Below are 17,738 nucleotides of genomic sequence, written 5' to 3' on the forward strand. Positions count from 1 at the left end.
ATACAGACAGCACAAGTTACAGTGACAATTATGTAACTCGTAATCGGTAGGTAAATCAAAATACATGTTTTAATTAAATACATAATTTAATTTATTTTTCTGGCTTATAAAGTAAATATGAACAACTTTTCAAATTTATTTTTTAAAGATTTATTTATTTATTCATAGAAAGAGAGAGAGAGAGAGAGAGAGAGAGGCAGAGACACAGGCAGAGAGAGAAGCAGGCTCCATGAGGGGAGCCCGAGGCGGCACTCGATTCCGGGTCGGTCACACCCCAGGCTGCAGGCGGCGCTAAACCACTACGCCACCGGGGCTGCCCAACTTTGCAAATTTAAAACAAAGTCCCACTATTGATATAAAATCAAGCAGAGATACAAAAGCTAGCACTGTCATTAGAAGAGTAAGGGAAGAAAGGGATTGGAAGAAATAAAAAATGTCATGATCAATACCAACTGCAAATTGCGGTATCAGAAAAATGAAAAAGCTGTTTAGCACACCCCATAATCAAAGATGATAAAGCGACAATGTAGCAGATAATTAAGCAGATTATTAAAGAGCGGTTTCGACAAAGACACATATGATGTGAAACTTACTTTCAATAGTCAAAAAGGAATCAATAAAATTAGTCACCTGAAATCAGAATTAAATGACCAAAAATTTTAAATGATTTTTAACAAAATCTGAGCTTATAACTTTGGTCAGCTATAAAACATCTCAGATTCTTGAACAATAACAAAAAAATACATATATTTAGATGGAGAGATGGTAAAAAAAATTTATTTAGTTATGGGAATTCTGTTAGAAAATTATGAGGAAAAGATAAAAAACAATAATGCACAAAAAGTGAAAGATTTTAAATTAAGAAACCAAAGAATTGCCCATGGAATAAGATCTTTCTAATAATATCAAAGATAGATAAATTCAAATTTTGAAAAATTACAATAAGTTTTCTGTAGCTTTAGATGAGTCATGCAATATAAGGACATTGCCAAATTAGTACTTAGGGTGCATTTTTGTCTCAAACAACTTCCAACTTATACAGAAATGTTGTCAATTCATAGCTGGAAAGAACTGAACTCGTGGCATAGATACTTTGGAATCTTCTTACAACTGTCAAAGAAGAACTTTCACTAGATATGAAAACATAAAGCTTCTATTATACTAGTGCTCCAGCTATGTTGGGTCAAAAAATCGAGACTTACTAAACTTTTAAAATAGGAGACTGGTATTTTCCTCTTAGTGATTTGACATTAACTTGTAGCTTGTTTTCTAAAGCACAGCTTATGAAAACTGTCATGGATATCATTGGTAAAATTATTTAGTATACACATATAAATGATATGAATTACCATCAGTTTATAAAATTACTGAAATAAATAGAAAATAGTTAATACAACGATCATGTGTTCTCTGCAAGCAGATCTTTGGTTGGGTCATGGAAAATTTTTACTAAGATTCATCCTATACTTAACTCCAATTCAAGATTTTCTCTAAACAAAAAGAATCTTGCCAAATACTCAATAAAGACCAAAAAAAAAAAAAAAAAAGGCAGTGTGAATTGTTTTCTCACAGATATCACAGTGTATGCACAAGCTAAAATGGAAGCTCCAATAAAAGATAAAGCTTTTTTTATTACCTTGCCAAACAAGTATGAAAATATAAATCAAAATTGATGCTTTTCATAAATCAAGTAAAAAATGTTTTGTACATTTTTCTAACTTGCATCAATATACAGAAGATCAAATTGAAATCAAAAGCATTATTGAAATTGTCTTCAAAATCTACAGGAAAAATTAGAACACTTTATGGAGATTGATAAGTTTGTTTTTAATTTTTATAGTATCTCTTTGAAGTTAATGTTAACAATTTTGATTTGGCATAAGAGTTAATGAATTTATATAACTTAAGCAGACACAGCTTCAAAACTGATAAGCTTTTGTTTCAAAAATGAAATCAATGTTTCTAAAAACCACTAACTACTTTTGTCAATTGAAATGCAAATATTAAAAGAAAATGATTTTTGGCACTTGATTCAGTTATTGGAAAACTTAAGTATGTTTGGGACTTTGTTACACAAATCTCTTTCAACTATGAATTCTATGAAATCTAAGTACAGACTAAGTATTTCAGATGAAAATGTAGTATCTGAATTTAGATCTACTATAATTCTAATATACACAGCAAATTTTAAGACTTAGTGCAATAAAAAGTCTCATATTTTTATACTGATTACATGATAGCATCTGGGATTGAATGGGTTAAAGAAAATGTATTATTAAAATTAACTTCCTTTGGTTTCTTTAATTATTTCAATGTGACTACTAGAAAATTTAAAATTAGATATGTGGCTCACAATCTATTTCTGTTGAATAGTTAGAGACTCTGGCTACTCAAATAGTCCTTTCCCAGAAGCATCAACATCATTGGAAAATCTCTTAGAAATGCAGACTCTCAGGTCCCAGCCGAAAACTACTCAATAGAATCGGAATTTTATTAAAAATTCCAGGTTTGGCCAAGATGAAGTAATAGGAAACAGATCTGTGCTTTCATCTGAGACAAGAAAAGAAAAAATATGTGAAACAATGGTTTTCAGGAGTCAGGACATCAGAAAGTAAATGAGGTGAGCCTATGATTATTGTCTCATCTTACTGTCTTAAGAGATTTCCTGGCAAAAACATAGGAGGGGAGAAATCAGGAAGAGCCCACTGACTTCCTGAGTTGAGGATACAGAGCTGAGAGTCTTAAAAGACAAAGAGTTCAGGGGACAAAAAGGAGCCGCACACAGAGAGAACTTTGGAATCCTCAGAGGCTCCCCTGAGGAATCAGCTCAGTATATCAGTATATGTGTGCGAGCAAACTACCTGTGGCAAGTGTAAGAGATACCAGAAAGGATTAGAGGTAACACTGACTGGTGCTCACACAGGGTTAAGAACAGTACCTGTTTCCACCAAAAGACTTGAAAACCTCATCATTCAGAGACATTTGGGACTCAGGAAAATCTTGCCTCTGTAGTGAGAACAATTAGCCCTAGACTGAGCATTGCTCCAGTCCCACCTAACAAGACTTGTAAAGCAAGACACAAAAGAATCAACTGTCTCCATCTAATTTAGCTATGTCCCAAAACAAAACTCAAGAATATTTTATTAATACAAAACTATGCCGCACCCAAGAAGATAACATCACAATATCTAACATTTAATCAAAATTTTCCAGGCATGCAAAAAAGCAGGAAAATCCAACCCATAATGAGAAATGTCTATGAAGATGCAGAATGAAGACAGATATTAGAATTAGCAGACCAGGATGGGTACTCATGATTTTAAGCACAGACATGAATATATAAAAACAAATCCAATTTGTAGAGATGAAATCTGCAATGTGGGAGATGAACAATCATTACATGGAATTAATGACAGACAGAAATCACATACCAAAAAAAAAGAAAATAAGTGAACTTGAAAACATAGCAAGAGAAACATCCAAAATTAAAAAACAAACAAGAATAAAAACAAACAAACAAAAAACCCCAGAGCATGAATGAACTGTGGAGATAGCTCAAACAACTTAATATATATGTCATTGGAGCCTTCATGAGGAGGAGGGGAGCAGAAAATAATATTTGAAAAAAAAAAAATCACTAAAAATATTTTAAACCTAATAAAAATATAAACTCAAAGAAACAGGAGCGTGACTAACCCTAATCACAAGAAACAAGAAGAAAAATACACCAAGGCACAGCATAATCAAATTGCTCAACACCAGCAATTAAAAATAAATCCTAAAAGAAACCTGGAGAAAAAGAACACCTTGAAGAGGAACAAAGATAAGGATGACAGTAGATTTTATGTCAAAAACAGTGTAAATGACAAGACAGTGAAGCAATAGCTTTAAAGAACTGAAAAAGGAACCCTGCCAATCTAGATTCTATACCCAGCAAAAATATCTTTCAAAAAATAAAAGCAAATAAAGACTTTATCAGACATATAAAAGTGAAAAGAGCTTATCAGTGGCAGTCCTGCATAACAAGAAATGTTAAAGGAAGCCATTTTGAGCAGAAAAAAAAAGACATGCCATAGAATTATGCATAATAAAGGCATGAAGAATACTGGAAATTACAATTACTTAACATATAATAGTTTTTTATTATTTAAATATTAAAATAGAAGTGACTTCTTAGGGGCACCTGGGTGGCTAGTGGTTGAGCCTCTGCCTTCAGCTCAAGTCGTGATCCCAGGGTCCTTTGATTGAGTCCACATTGGGCTTCCCGCAGGGAGCCTACTTCTCCCTCTGCCTATGTCTCTGGCTCTCTGTGTCTCTCATGAATAAAAAATAAAATCTTTTTTTAAAAAGTGACCTCTAAAAGAAAAATAGAAACAATTTATGTGGAGGTAATTACAATATGTGGAAGTAAGATGCATGACAATGGTAATAGCCAAAGTGGAAGCATACTATTATAAAGTTCTTATACATGAAGAGTTTAACATCATTTAAGCGTAGACTGGTAAGTTCAAGATGTAGACTGTAAACCCTGAAGAAATTATTAGAATAACAAAACAGAGATGTAGCTGGTAACCCATCAAAGGAGAGGAAATGGAATCATGAAAAATGGAAACATAAAAGCAAGAGCCAATTACAAACTGCCTACAAGAAATGAAACATAAAGGCACAAATAGATTAAAAGGAAAAGGATAGAAAACGACATACAATGATATCACCTCCAAAGAAAGCTGAAGGGGCTTTATTAAAATCAGACAGATTTCACAGCAAAGAATATCACCTGGTATAAAAAGACATTTTCAGGGGCAGCCCAGGTGGCTCAGCGGTTTAGTGCCACCTTCAGCCCTGGGCCTGTGGAGACCCGGGATCAAGTCTCATGTCAGGCTCCCTGTATGGAGCCTGCTTCTCCCTCTGCCTATGTCTCTGCCTCTCTGTGTGTGTGTCTCTCATGAATAAATAAATAAAATTAAAAAAAAAGACCATTTCATAATGATAAAGTAACTAGAAGCAAAAACTGATTGAACAGCAAGAGAAAGACAAATTCACAAGCACAGTCACATATTTCAATACTGCTCTGTCAATATTTAATAGGAGAAATGGACCGAAAAATCAGTTAATACATAAAGATTTGAACGAGATCCCCCAGCAGTCAGAATGCATACTGAAGTCAGAGAAGCTACACTACTCTCAATGGATAGACAGTCCATATTTGGGTCAACTTCTGGTAAGTTTTTCTTTTGGCTTCTTACTGGTATCATAACTGGTGCTCTTTTGCCTGACTTCTAGGCTAAACAGGAGTTAGAGAAGGTATTTCCAGGAAAGCTAATCTTGAAAAGCAAACCACAGAATTTGGAGATGGTAGAGGTGAAAAGCTCCAAACTTTTTTTTTTATAGAGCTGGAAATAAAATCAGCCCCACTGCTTAGATTTAAACTCCTTGAGATTTAAGGTACTCCTCTATAGAACTACACTTTAAGCTACTGTGAAGTATTACGTAGACAATGCTTGGCATGTGGCCTAACACAGAACACCTGCTCAATAACACATGCTTTTCCTACCTTTCCCACCACACTGACTAGTCAGTATGAACATTCCTAGTGCAGAGCTGAACTTTCCAGCACATCTGCTTGAGTAATCTCAGAAACGACAGGGAAGGGTATATCTTCAACAGCAAACCATGCTGGTATCTCTATTTTGATCACTGAAAATTCTGAGACACACAATTCAACTAGCCGATACTTTTCCTTTTAACCCTGAGTGAAGACCATTATTTACAGCTATTGCCACACATCTCAGAATGGATTAACAGAGAAAAGTTGGGTTGGACACCTTTGTAACAAAGCTTCAAGTTGTGGCAAGTATATAAAAAATAAATATGACTAATTTAATTTTTTAAATCCCATTGGAAAATCTCTATCACTTGTTATTGACTCAAATCAAGGGAGGTAAAAACAAGGGATAGAAGTCAGAAGACCTGGCTTCCAGGCCAGATCCTGCTAATCTGCTTCCTTTATCCTCTTGAGTAGAACACTTTCCTTTGTAAGCCTTAATTTCCTCATTTATTAAAGAAATATAAGAGACAAGCTCTGTTCATCTTATGGAGTACCAAAAGAATTAAAAGGAGATGCATATAAAACCCTTAAACACACATAAGTGCAAAGTATTATTTCCAGTGATTATGGTCATTGGTTCCTTCTATTAATATAGAAAACTAAGAGATATTTGGAGGAGGGAGGTAACTGTTAAACATCGAGCTACTAGCTTTTTCTCCTTTTTAGATGTGTGCACTCAATACGGTGTCACCAATCATGAGTTTTTAAACTCAAAAATTTTCCAAATTACTACTTAAAGGTTTTCTCTGCAAGTAATAAAGAAATGTAGCAATAAAAAAAGTTTGAGTAACTTATCCAAGACTATATCATGAAGCCCTAGGAGTTAAGAAATTTTGGCTTAACACTGGCCCAAACTTTTACCAAAAATACCTTACTAGAAAGTTAAGAAAAGAGTGGCAATATTATATTTAATAAAGCTAGAAGAAAACAAACAGTGGCTGTGACCTTTGGAAGATGCACACAGTAAAACAACAATCAGTGTTTTCACAATGAGTTGGCCACAAATCTGGAACAGTCCATGTCTTTAGCAAAAAGCAGGCAAATACTTGAATCGATCCTCCAAGCCCGGTGTGGACTAAGGGCATTAAAAACTCCAGCCCTAATCTGATAGTTTTATTCTTAAAATTTTATTACATTAGTGTCAAGCTGCACTTCTGGAATCCTATTCTATGGGTGACCTTCACTGTGATTTAACTACGGTTTAGTTATTGGCTCAGTGCACTGGAAAGTAAGCATGACCTTAGAGTTGGAAGATCCATATTTAAATCTGAATCCTGTCACCCACTAGATAAATTATTTTGCCCAGTCACTGTACCTTCGTGATCCTCAAAACTCATTGTAAAATGCAAGTAACACTACCTACTTGGTGATGGTGGTTGTAATTACATGACATTAGTTATGTGAAAATGCTTCGCACCGTGTTCTGCCCACACTGGTGTTCAGAAATATTTATAAACTTGAATAAGCATCCCTTACATTTAAATGATGATTATTCTCGATGAGTCATTTTCATAGTACTTTAACTGAAACTTCCAAGTATTCACTGTTATGAAAAGGCTTTACTCTTAGCAAGAGCTGATGTCCTACCAGACCATGAATGATACTTCAGGGAATCATAATCATAATAATCCTAGAAAAAAAATTTTTGAGAGGGAAAAATTCTGTCATGCTATGCAATCTTTTCCTCTTTTAAACTGTCTCCACTTTCCTGTCTGTACTGAAACTAAAACATTAAATCCACAGGCAGGCATCCTGTGATGATAACTAACTTGGTAAGCCCAACCACAATGGGGGCAACTCTCCCGCAGGCTCATTAACTCTCCCCAGCCCTCCCAAGAATTGATAACAATGGGGAAACCATTTGGAAAATACAAGTTGAAACAGAAAAGCCATTCTTCGGTAACTGTCGGCAATCCATGTGAACTTGGCAACAAAAGAGAATAAGAAGCTTGGAGGAGAAAAAGGTATAGTAACGACTTCGTAAACAGAGCCCTCAATTTTTGAAACCCAACTTCTAGCTGAAATGGGAAATGATGGAGAAGAACTTGTGTATTGGAGATCATGGTTGTGCAGGTAGGAAATAGGAGTGGGTTTATCAGTGTTAGTAGCTGTACAATGAGAGAAGATGCTACTCTTTGAACCTAGAACCAGTCTCTGTGCTCAGAATGAAAGTGGGTTTTCCATAGTAAGCTTGCAGTTTCCTCTGTCGTGTGTGTGTGTGTGTGTGTGTGTGTGTGTGTTTTAAGAAGCCTAGACACTAGAGATGGAACTAATTTGTTCATGGAAAAAAATATATAAAACACTTTCACTGCTTGTAACGAGCTTGTGTTTTCTTCCAACATTGTGAGAACCAAGTTCAGCAAAAAATGCCATGCGACGAAAGCCTTTAGTTTGTTAAATAAAGTGATGAGGAAGTTTTTTTAAACACACACACACACACACACACGTTGGGTTTACATAAATAATCAACCAAAACATTTTTCTACCGTATAATTTTCTTGTCAAGCATATATTTTTCTTTTTCCTGGAAACCCAATGTCAGATGCCTATGATGATTATTATTTTTGAACAGATAATTGGATAATTCTGGGGTCAGAATGAAAAATATATGTATAAATTCTATTTAAAAGTCTTATATCAAATTCATTTTTAGGAACAGGATGGAAATAGTCTAACGTTGCTTGAAGTAAGTTGTCTCTGTACTTGACCTCAGGGTCTATCAATTTTTCCAGCCTAAGAATGTAGGTTCTTAGCCTTATTCTTAGAGCTTTAGGATTTAAAATCCAATGGACTAAAAATTGCAGTATTTTCTTAAAAAAAAAAAAAAAGAAGAAGAAGAAGAAGAATGTTTACTTCTAAATATTCAAGCATGGAATTTCCTCATTCTGCCACATAGTTCAAGGACAGAGCTCTGTCTTTCTACTTGCACTACTATCAAGAGCTACATCTGAAACATATAGACATGGCCCTAAAGCAGAAGGTGCTTGTGAAGATTTCTTCTTGAGCCCCAGAGTGATTCATTCTAAAGAAGGCCACCCACTGTCCTCACAGACTCTCTCTAGAAGAAGGCGGGATCCAATTTCCCTTCTAAGCTTTTCCTTTCCTTCAAGAGTGGTAGGTTTCCTCCACCTGCCCAGCCAGTATTCTTACAATCACACCTAGGTTTTATCAGAAACACAGACTAGTAATCCTTAAAAGGCAGAAAAGGAGAGATAAGAGCCAGGTAGCCTGCATCATGCTGGACATGAAGACAAGACTTCTGAGAGCCCGTACAGGGTGCACTGATAAGTTTCTGCTTCACAAGGAAGCTACTCTTTCCTTCAACAGGACTGAAATAGAACCACTCTCCTCAGCCAAACACAGCTGAGGACAGCGAGGCAGAAACCAGAGGCTGCCAGCTGCTATGCCCAGCACTGAGAAGTTGAGAGCTGTGGGGTGCAGTCCCTCCTGGGTGACAATAAGCCTGGCAGCCAGTTTCTGCAAAGCCTGGCAGAGGGAAAAGAAAGACTCTTTAGAAATACAGTTGGCAAAACATTGAATATAAAGGGTACTCTGAGCAACTGCATAATTACAGACTCAGAGTAACTATCTAAACTGGATCCCCCATAGTATATCGTTTGTATGGCAGCAGAGTAGGCTAGACCCCCACTGCACATCCTTTCACAAAATGGTTCTCTGGGCTTCCTTCTTTCTTCATTACAACAGTGATGGAGATAGACGGAGAGGAAGAACTCAACCCAGGAAAATACCGATACGTCCTCTCATCTATTGCATAAGGTGTAGGATTTTGGATCTGAGTGCAAACCCTGGCTCTACTACTTACTGTCTACTTGTATTACCTTATTTGAGATACTTAACCCCAGGCTTTCCATTATAAGACTGTGCTGATGATGAGAGGTACAGCATGTCAAGCCTTCAGCGCAGGGCCTGGCACATGGTACACCCAATCCACAACATTCCTATCAGCAACAGCACCCACCTCCACCCCTGCATCTTCTGTGTCCCCATTACATCTGCAATGTGCGTCCATCACAGCACCTAAGACACTTTCCTAGGCTTTTGTGCTGACAAGTCATCTCCAGATTGTAAGCCCTGTACAGGCAAGGGTCATTATATTCTCAGCTCGGAGCATGTACACATACATGCACATGCTTGCATGCACACATACACATACATACACACACACCACCATGAGGTTAACAAATGTTTGCTCAACAAATGAGTGAATGGACAAACAGACTATTAGGTTATTTTCATTGTTTATTTCTATAGAATTCCAGTTTTAAGAACCTTTCTCCAGATGTTGTTACAGATGGCTAACTAACTTGTCTAGGCTAACTGAACCTGCTGACCACATTTGGATTGTGCTGCAACATCCAACTCAAGAAGGTCACTAAATCAAAGGTCCCTCGGTCTGATGAGCCAGTCTCTACTAACACAAGCTCCTGTCCCGGTGCTATAAACAGATTCCCATATCTACTGGGGGCAAGAAAACTGTGCTCCTTTTTAATTGGGAATTTCTACAGCCAAACTCCATTTTGGCTCAGGTAAGCATCCTTTCACTTTTTTCAGAATTTTAAAAAAGGAGAGTGAAAAGAAATGTAAATTAAGTTGTTAGCATACACATACACATGAAAAAAATTTCCAGAGAAAGAGCAATTTCCCTGCAGTGAGCAAGTACCAGGTGGGAGGATGCCAGAGCTCATGGCAAACACTGCCAAGCAGGAGCTGCACCAGCCATGGCTGTTCACCCTGAAGCTCTGGCTCAAGGCAGGGCAAGGACATCCCTTTCCACCGCTTCCCAACAGCCAACTTGCTCCATTCCTTACCCCTCCTTATTCATAGCTTTGGACAGAAAACTAAAGATTCCTAAAGCAAGGATGTCCACAGACTTATTGTCTAGTATCTCTTCATGGACTAGAATCACAGCTAGGAAATACCCCTGAGGAGCCTTTAGAACAAAAGGCCCAGCACAGTTATAATCCGCCCAAGACTTCCACACAAGCCACACTGGCCACAAATCACCAAAGACCTTTCAGAAATATAATTTGGAAAGGAAAAAAAAAAAAAAAAGTAAACATTAATTCTGCCCTGTGTATGAACAATTTCCATCTGAGAAAAGGTTATCCCAAAACAAGCCCATGTTTCAGCTACTTTCAAGGTCCTGCCATGTAAAAGAAAAGCCAAAATAAATTTCAAATGGTTTTCCCCAAAGTTCCAGCCTTTGAAATACCCTGACCTGACCAGCTTCAAAACTGGTGTTTCCAAGTTCCAATTCCAAAGAACCTTTTTTTTTAAAAGGCAACATTTCTTCTAAATAAAAACTGTGATAGATTATGTTTAATGCGATGATTTTACCTGATGCAGGGAAAGCCAAACAGGACTGGCTGGCAACAGGGGCAGAAGAAAGAGCCTGCAAATGGTGAAGAACAAGAGAAGGAAGAAGGAATCATCTACCTCTCAGGAAACACTGTCAGAAAAGGGGAACCAGACCTTTGAAAGTTGCTTAGAGAGTAAATCCTTAAAGTTCTCATTGCTAGGAAAAAAAATAATAAATTCTGTGATGTGTGGTGATGGATGTTAGTTAGACTTACTCTGCTCATCATTTAATTTCTACAAATACTGAATCATTAAGCCGGATACCTAAAACTAAGGTAACTGTTTGTTATATGGCAATTACAGCTAAGTACAAAATTGAGAGGGTTAAAAAAGGGGGGGGGGGGCAAGGAGAAGAGAGAAAGAAAGGGCAGGGCAGCCCTGAGAGAGATAAAGACACACTGGAAACCCAGGGAAGTGAGGATACAAATGGGCAGCGTGCAGGAGGAACCCACATGGGGTAGCCTGATGGGCAGGAGGACAAGCTGACAAGTCATCAGAAAGGATAGCTCCCCAGTGTCAAAGAGCGGGCTCGATGGTGGGGGCAAGCAATTAAACACCAATGACAGATGGAGATAAGGGCATCCAAGGCGAAGTGTCCCTAAGACACTTGAAACCGAGGGCTACCGGGAGGTGGCCAGGCAGCAGTGACAGCACAGCAACAGGATGGGTAGCATGTCAAAGAGAAAACAAAGGGTCCCAGAATGAGGACAGAACTGCCGAAGTTTGGGGGCTGGAAGAACAGCTCTTGGGATGGCCATGGGGAGGAGGTTGGGGGCTGGACAAGAAAAACCAGAGCTGTGCCAAACAAAGGAGGAGCCCTCCACACCTCATCAGCTTTGTTCTCCTACGGGGAAGAGTTGTTTCTCAGCAGTTCTCAGCTGAGCAGTTCTCAGTTGTTTCTCTGAAGAGCCTGATGCTGAAGGGACAATGTGGTCCCCATTACCAAGGGCTGCTGGCTCATCTTCCAACAGTCCCCCAGTGGAAAAGACCAGACAGGTTAAGTCTGAGCATCCATCTGTATCTAGTAACCACCAGGAAGGCTGTAGCACTCCACACCATCAAACAGGAATAACCACGTGGACACAGTCATCTTCTGAAAGGAGTGAGGCTGAACGAAGGCAGACAATGTATGTACGTATATGGATAGGTGTGTGCATGTGTGCACATGTACGCGCGACAGGAAAGAGGGATGCATGTATCAGGAAGTTGCAACTGCATTTGAGAGCCAAGACCTAAAAACACAATAGAAGAACAATTATAACATGCAGCAAAATGTGATGAGGAAGACAGTCGCTCCAGGGAAAGAACCCAGTGAATACCCCATTGAGGACCATGGCGGTGGGGACATGCACAGTGAAGCCTCTGGAAGGGGGTGACTCAACTTCTGGCTTGGTACAAGTTGATATTTCCAAGACAGCCAGCAAGAGTGCAGAGTTGTGAGTTGGGAGATTTTCTGTTCTAATCCCAGCCCAGGCAAGACCCTCGACGGCTGAGCCTCAGTTTCCTCTTCTGCAGTACAGAGTGTCCTGGCCATCTGCCCTCAGAACCAAACAGAGCTCTTGAAAAATCTCAAACACAAATGGCAATAAAACCAACTAAAAGCCGAAACACTGCACAGATCAAAAACTGCTGTGAAAAGGGACCAAGTAAGAGATCCGGGGATGTGTAAATGGAGCACAGAGGGGATTAAGGGCTTAGAACCAAGAGTCTAACTCAGCATCTATGAGTCGCTTGGGGATCTGAAGCAGTGGTGGTTTTCAGTGCAAGAGCCCCTAAGAGTTAGAAGAGCTTCGGTCTGGGTTTTATACATGTCCAAGTGATTACAGTTTGTTTTATAACCTTTTATAGAACAATGGGATTGCAGCTGACTGATGCTAATAAAGGGCTGTGATTTATGCTGCTGCTCCTAGAGAGCATTTATTCACTTCCATGCACAGTGACCAGGAGGCGGAAGGCATCTGAGTCCTATGCAGGAGTCCAGGCACAGTGAGACTCTCTCCACAGATGCAAGGCCTTCCTTCTCTAGTCCATGTACTCCACACGTGTTAAACCACAGAAGTCCATCTTCCTGCACACAGACTCCCCCTCTCAATTTTAAACGGTGCATCAACTTGCTACTTTGGCTTTATCTGAGCTGCCCTGATTACGACACCAACATGATTACACAAAAAGGTGCTGCCTCCTACCACAGCCCACACACTGCATGGGTTTAGTCTGTTTTTTCTGAACTGTGAATCCAGCCAGGGCTGGGCTCAAGCCCCTCTTCATCTTTATAGGTTCTCCAGGCCTGCCACATTGTCAACATTCAACAGAAGATTTGCTGAATTAAACCAAAGAGCCAGATCATCTTGGATAAGTAACAACTTCGGGGAAACTCAAGTTTTGTCATGGATAAGCTAAGGGATGTGGGCAAAGCACCATCCAGCAATGGCAAATGCCAAGTAATCTAACCTTCTGAAAACAAAAGAGCACTTCCTGAATACACACCATCCTTTTTATATACTTCATGCAAAAGAAAAATGCATGTAATTAAACCTGATTCATATGTCAATTAAAAAAACAATTTTAATCTTAGACCCGTCCCTTTGTTAGTCAATGAAACACAAAAGCTGTGTGGGTTTTAAGTTATGAAAAAGCTATACATACTGGTTATCTCTGAAAAAAAATTTATTCAGAAAAAAAATGTTAATTCTGACATTTCCTTTAAAAACGTTCTCCCCTGAAAGACTGTATCTAGAATAACATTGACCTAACAGAAACAAATAAGGCTATTGACAATGGCTACAGTTTAACAAAGGCGTCTGGATTTTTACCTTCCTTGGTTACTGCACAAAAGCAGCAAATGGAAGTACAGTTGCCCCAGCAGCTGGCAAGTTCTCTCCCATAAGCGAAGAAGTTGTGAAACAGCTGGGGAATGCAAGATGCTTTTGAACAAGCTGCTATGTGATCCAAAATAACGTGCTGCCTGTTCGTCTTCTGTACAATGGAAGCGACAGCCCAGGGCAGGTCTGGCGCATGCCCTGCAGCTGCTTCTTTCTTTGCAGCCGGGGCCCAACAAGTGGCTACAAATGGAGTAAGACACACAAAAGCGGAAACCTTGCTCCTAACCCTTTGCATGCTGACAGTGCACGCGGCTCATTTTCCAGTGTGGGAGGAAGCTGCATTCTATACCCAAATGTAAAACCTCCGTAAGGCTTTAAATGGCAACCCCTCCCCGTACTCCAGACCCATGCACTTCTTGGGGACATCTTTCACAGTGGGGTGGTGTTTGATGACATTATAGGGTTTCTGGTGCTTTTGCCCGTGACTGATCGTTTAGAAGATAAATGCACAAGAAAAATCCGCAACTACAAAGTGGCAATGTTAAAGAGGTCCTTCCAAAACAATCTGACATAAAAGAAAACGAGTTCTCTACTTGTAATTGCCAAGTTTAAAGCTTTGGGGTTTCATAACATAGGAAAGAGCTATACTGGCTGTTTGTTAGTTGTTCGGCCTAACTAAGCATGGCCTTACTTCTTCGTATCAGCTTCCAAGATATAGTTCAGCCATTTTCAGAGCATACATCGTTTACCATATTTAGGCAAATATTTCTGAAATGTTATCACAAACTCTCCTCCCTTCTCTACCAGTCTGGTGGCTCACCTTTAAACAGACTCCAGGAAAATACTCTATTTCCAAGGAAATGTTCCCTCTTGCCCAGATTGGACCAGCACAAGTTCCACAGAAGCATATATATTTTTCTTCAGTGTTATAAATGGCCAGTGAATGAGCAAAGAGAATGCTCGCTTCCTTTGCTCCAGTGTGTTTGGTTTTGAGTTTGTTTTTTTCTTTAAGTCCTTGTCATCCTAGCCATTAGGATACTGGCTTCAGATTTAAAGGAAAGATAAATGGCCAGAGGACTGACCACAAAATTATACAGCGGTAAAATGAGGAAGAAAGTGCTGCAGTTCCAGGGCCCCTTGTAAATTCCTTGGGCAACTAGACAGAATTTTCCATCACTACCAGCCCTGCCCCCCACCAACCGCTGATTCCCAAAGAGGGAGCACTCACTACACAGCTGTTACCTAAGAAGAGTGGCAAGTTCAAGGCAAACTATCAACTATTTTACCTCTCTGGAGGAGACAAGGGAAGAAAGAATCTGTTCTTAAACCCATGGTTATTATTTAACATTTGTTGCACAGTTACCATGTGCCACACTCTGTGCTACTAAGTGCTTTGTATGGATTATCAAATTTACCCCTCATAGCTTCAAACCAGGAGGGGCTATTATTATCTCTGTCCTAGAGGAGGAAAACAAAGTTCAGGGAGGCTGAGCAAGTTTGCCCAATATTACAGAGCTGTAAATGATGGAGGTGACATTTCAAGCCTACCATTGTGACTTCAGATGCCTGCCCTTAATCACCATGCCTCGCAGTCGCCACAACTGGCATTGCCCAGAGGCATTCGGAGTCACAGACTGTCATTCCAGAGTTTAAAACATCTTTCTTTAAGGCAATGCGCTTTAAGTACACTCAAGACAATACGAACATCCTAGATCACAAACTTGAGCTCAATGATGCATAAATGTGCAGAGATAAAATCATGTTGTTAGATGCCTAAAAGGCATTTGAGTTTTAACTCATTAGGCAGTTAATTAAGGTTGGCCATATTTCCAAGGCAGCCTTTATTTTACACATATATCCAGCATGGTGACCAAGTATATCACACGACTTATCAAGGGTGGGAACTGCAGCTCCTCACGATCGGGTAGGCAAATAGAGATTCATGCCATGTGGAGCTCCTACCTCAGGCCCACCTGCCTAATGAGACAGCACATAAAGCAGAGGACAGCTATTTCTGACTCTCTTTGGCATTGTCAGAAAATTCTATGCAGTTTTGGGAGAAGCCTTAGTTGTCATACACCTACAACTCTAAGACTTGGTTTAGTTTTGGTGCTGGTCCTTAAAAAACCAGTCCTATGTAGAAAGTCCACCTAACCCAAATGCCTAACATAAGAAAACCTGAACCAAACCGGGCTTCTAGCATATATCCTGACTCTTCAATCAGCAATCGCTAAACAACTCTTCGGTACCAGCCTTAGCCAAAGGCAGCGGGAAGAGCAAACAGTACTCTCGGGAGCAAGCCAGACTGCTGTCCCATAAACCTCTTTAAACCTCAGTTTACTCATCTGTAAAATAAAAATAACCGCCTCAGGGAAGGAGAATGGTGAAGATCCTTTCAAAGTGTGTGTGAAGACTCTGTCATCCACCAGGCACTTTATAAAAACCAGCATGGTTCCTGCGCTTTCCTTACTACAGAAGGGAGTGGAGGCAGACGAGAAAGCATGTGAATTCTATCCATTGATCACCGGGGGATACGGTTTCACAGGCGAGCGAGCGAGCGAGCGGAGGGCCCCGGGGTTCTCTTCAGCAGCAGCTCCTCCTCTCGCGTCCAGAGCCCTGGAGGCCTGGTGCGCGGTGCCGCTGTTGCCCAGGCCACTTCAGCCACGGGACCTGTGCACGGGCTGGGTTTGCACAAGCTCCCACAAAACAAATCTTCCCTGCCATCTTTCTCTCCCATTGCACGAGGAACTTCCCGGTGCAATAAAGCGTCAGACTTCAGCAGGGCTGGCCCGCCTTCGCCGGAAGCGCTTAACCCCGCACCTGACCCAGACTGCGGCCCGGCCCGCAGCCTCCCGGCAGCTAACTCGCCGTCCTGCAACTCCCGCCCGCGGGAGCTGCGCCCCGGGTGCGGGCGGTCCCCGGGGCCGAGACCACTCCCTTCCGGAGCCGCCGCGCCGCCCGCCCTTCAGGGAGGGGCGTGCACCGCCAGGCCGGCCGCGGCGCCGCTCGGCGCGGGGACTTCAAACCCGGGCGCGGGAGCGCGGGAGGGGCGCGGGAGGGGCGCGGGAGGGGCGCGGGAGGGGCGCGGGAGGGGCGCGGGAGCCGCAGCCACCCTCGCCGCTCGCCCGCGCGGCCCCGAGAGGAAACGGGCGGTGCCGCCCGGGTCGCCCCCTTCCCCGCCCCTCCTCCCGCCCCAACGGGCCGCGGACCTGACTTCCCCAAACTCCGCAGAGGGAAGCCCTGCCCGGGCCGGCACCTCGGGGCGGCGCGCGCCGGGGACGGAAGTGGGGGGAGCCGTGGCCGCGCCGCGCCTTTGTTAGGGCTCGGGACCCCGCGGGCCCCGGCGAGCACCCCGCCGCCGCCGCCGCCGCCGCCCGGGACGGGACAGGACGGGACGGGACGCGGCGGGAAGGGGCGGGAAGGGGCGGGGCGGGCGGGCGGCCCGGGGCCGGAGTGGCGGCGGCCCCGAGGAGGGCGCGCGGCGGCGCGTCCCGGGGTCCGCCTGCCCCGGGGCCGCCGCGCCTGGGGACGTTCCTCACCTTCCTGCGCCTCCCCGGGCCGCGGGCTGGCCCAAGCGCGGCTTCCCGCGGGACAGCGGCGGGCGGCCCCAGCTTCTCGGCAGCGCCACGGCCACTCCCCGCCTCGCTGAGGCGAGAGAGCGCTGGTCCCTCCTCGCGGGATGATTCACTGCGCTCCTTACCTGGAGGCTCCAACAAGTCCCCCCTCCCCTCCCCTCCCCTCCCCTCCCCCCTGCGCCGGCCCGCGCGGCGGTCGGAAGCGGGCGCCCTCTGCCGGGCCACCCGCGGGATCACCGCAGGGCCGGGGCGCGGAGCCGGGCCGAGCGCCGGACCCTGGGGCCCCCCGCGCGCGGGAGCGGCGCCCACCCGTCGCCGGGGGCAGTGCCCAGCGTGCAGGGCCATCGTGGCCGC

General features: G+C 42.4%; 1 long non-coding RNA gene across 2 annotated transcripts in view; it reads right to left on the reverse strand.

Annotated features, from left to right (window-relative positions):
* The window catches only part of LOC119876048, a 96,873-nt gene extending 79,355 nt beyond the window's left edge, over positions 1–17,518 (reverse strand). For both annotated transcript variants that reach the window (XR_005355213.1, XR_005355214.1), the window contains exon 1: positions 17,349–17,518. This is a non-coding gene — a long non-coding RNA (uncharacterized LOC119876048). The remainder of the gene's footprint in view (positions 1–17,348) is intronic.
* Between the last annotated feature and the right edge of the window lie 220 nt (positions 17,519–17,738).

The sequence above is a fragment of the Canis lupus genome, chromosome 2, assembly GCF_011100685.1.
Source record: "Canis lupus familiaris isolate Mischka breed German Shepherd chromosome 2, alternate assembly UU_Cfam_GSD_1.0, whole genome shotgun sequence".
NCBI lineage: Eukaryota > Metazoa > Chordata > Mammalia > Carnivora > Canidae > Canis > Canis lupus.